Source organism: Centroberyx affinis, unplaced genomic scaffold (genome assembly GCF_046629955.1).
Source record: "Centroberyx affinis isolate AG114_WGS23_722 - 3 ecotype Tasmania unplaced genomic scaffold, CSIRO-AGI_Caff_v1 ptg002960l_1, whole genome shotgun sequence".
In the NCBI taxonomy this organism is placed as follows: Eukaryota; Metazoa; Chordata; class Actinopteri; order Beryciformes; family Berycidae; genus Centroberyx; species Centroberyx affinis.
In genome coordinates, this window is record NW_027281073.1 from 141,807 (window position 1) to 145,000 (window position 3,194).

Genomic DNA, 3,194 nt, shown 5'->3' on the forward strand with positions numbered 1-3,194 from the left:
GCATGCGTGAGTGTGTGTGTGTATTGTGATGGATCTTGGGGTTAAAAGTAATAATCTGCAAGATTTTCATATAAATAAATGTACATGCTGCTCTCTATCTCTGATAGATATATAACACAATAGCGATTAAATCTATATTCAGTTCATGAAAGCTTTTACATTTGCTGTTCTAAACACCCAGTGTCTGGTAGGTCTGTCCTGGGAAAAATCCTTCTGACGGGAAGTGTTTTACGTTTCTGGTTTGTTTGGAATAAACAGAAGAAGAAGTGGGTAGTTAGCATGAGCAGTGATAGCCACCATGGCTGAACAGACAAAGAAAAGAGTGCCACCTACAGAAACTCAAAGTCAGCACAGCAATGAATGCTTATCACCAAAGATGTTGCCATCTTGTGGATTACCAGTTTAAAAGTTACATTTGTTAGCAGTGTATAGTCCCAAAAACAATGCAAATTCTTCAATTATTTAAGATAGATTTTCTCTGTTTCCATAGTTTCCAAAATGTTAGGTTAAAAAATGCTCAGTAAAGCAAGTGCATGTTTTCAAGAAAACAGTAAGATTGGGCGTGTTCCTCTCTCAGAGCTCTCCTTCAGGACCTTGCTCTCTTTTTCGACTCATCTCACCCCTGAAGTTGTTACGAATCACAATTTCTTCTGCATGGCATCTTTCTCCATTCTCTCTATTCCTAGCTTCTTCTCTTTAATGAGTCATAAAAACTAAATGAATGCATATACAAGACACAAAACAATTTTTCAAACACCCTCCTCTCCTCTCCTCTCCTCTCCCATCCCTACCCTCGCCCAGCAGAACACAGCTGAAGTAAAAGAGATCCAGCAAAAACGACTAAAACAGCATAAGAAAGAAAAGAGCATGTACGCTTGATATATATTACCATATAGGACCATTTTCAGTCCAAGAAAAAGAGATGTCCACAATTCAAAAAACGCATAATGAACCATTATGGAAACCATTTGCTATCCTCAGACCTTTACTTGAAAAATAGCCACATTTTGCTCCTTTTTCCAGCCATATATTACTTCAATCTTCCTCCTACGTCCCTCTATCCATTCCTTCCTCTGACTATCTGTTTAACTCTGACGGAGGCTTCAGGCCCTAGACGCAGTGATCTGTCACCCAGGCAGGATTATCACACGAAGGAAAAAAAGTCAGACTTTTTTAACACTTTGTGGCACAGATCTGATCTCAGCATGGCTGTCTGAAGAAGAAGAGAAATTCCATTGCTGTCTAAACTGTGGGAGAAAAAAACAGATCCCACGTGTTTTCTACTTTTCAACAAAAAGTTCAGATCTGTGCTAGAGAGTTGAAAATCAGATCTATTGTGGTCCGCCGTCCAATGGGTGGAGGGGTTGGGAGTGGGTCAACCAGAAGAGTTTTCCCGGGACCCTGAGCGCTGGAATTGTGTGTGTGTGTGTCTGTGTGTGTGTGTGGGGGGGCATACAGAATGATCAATAATAGGGACGTTGTTTTCACAAGTCAGACAGCAGGCCCATAATGTCAAGTTTCATTCTGGGAATACTTGCTCCAGCACCACCTGTGTAAATTTTGGTGTCTCAGTTAAAGAACGTTCTCATGACTAATAATATTAATAACCTCTAAATTCCATGTGAAATGTCCTTTTTCCATTCTCCCCTTCTTTATTTAAACTTCACCTCCGATTAAAGAGGACATGGCCCGCCAAGAAACACACTCCGAGACTTAAACCCCAGCACAGCCGAACACCCACAACCTCAACAACCTCCTCTCCTCCCTCCTGACCTTTCCCCTCTCAACCCCTGATGTTCTCGCCTTATCCACAACCTTCACCTCTCCCCCATCCCATATAGCCCCTCCTTGTTCCCCTGGCCCTCAAACATCCATTCACAAACCCGTCCTCCGGCATCCAACGTTCACCCGCTGCACAGCAAACACACACAAACCAACCCTGAATACCTCCTCAACCCCGCCCCCACCGGGCCTGAAGCAGGACGGGTCAGGGGCCGGAGTTCGGCCGGGGGTCAACAGGAAATGGCTGTTCTCCCTGGCACTGCGGGTCCTGACCCCGGCACCCCTCCACTTTTCATTTCTCTTTTTTCCCCTCCACACACTCCTATGCCTTGTCTCGTCAGGACAGGCCCCTCGCTCGCTCTCTCTTTCACCTCCTCATGCTCTTGTTTGTGCAGCAGCGGCTCGCTAGTCTTTTCCGTGACACAGCCATATATAATATCACAAAAACATTTGTCTCAATCCAAACGCCGTCCACATTTCCACAACAATACGACCTCAGGGGATTGTAAAGTGAACTCTGGTGTACCTCAAGGCTCAATTCTGGGCCCGTTGCTATTTACTGATCTACATGTTACCTCTTGGTGAAATCATCTGTGAATTAGGCATTCATTTTCATTGCTGTGCTGACGATACTCAACTCTATATACCTGTTAATATACCTTCTTACTTAGAGGTGTGGTTATACACAGTCAAGAGATGGATGCCCTCAAACTGGGTTGTAACGGTTATACAGATAAACTTGACTTGATGTGATGATATTTAGTTTTCTTGTGAATAAGTGTACACTCGAGACACTATTCTCCATACATATCACTGCAGTTGTATACAACATACTCCTAGACAAACTCAAGTGTCATGCATTCAAAGCATGCTGACATTTTCTCCAACTTTTACACAAAAAATGTGCCACCTTTTCTCTTTCACGATCTTCAGATGAAAAAAAAAAAGAATAGAAATGGAAGTCATTTTACTATACAGCAAATCATATGAAGGACAGCATTTCAATTTCAGTGTCTCTCACATGACATATGACATATCTTTCCTCCTCTGGTGCACTGCTGAGCCTATGAAATGTACAAAAGCCAACTGCTTTCGTAACTTACTGATATTACAGTTCTTGAGAGAAAACCACTTTTTTCCCCGTCCAACTATTTGAACACAGTGATCTCTAAATGTACAGTCCTGCAACATCACATCCCCAGGCAAGGATCTCGAGATGAAGCAGAGAAATCAATGGCATCGAGGTTACACACATACATCAGAGTGCTGCAGTCATTCATACAGTCATATCTTCAGCCTGCGATTGGTTCAGATAGATTTACTCTGCCGCCAGCCCATTCTCTCACCAACACACACTCCATTAGACAATGGGAATTACAATGCATAAAATCTGCCTGTATGCTGACAGGAGA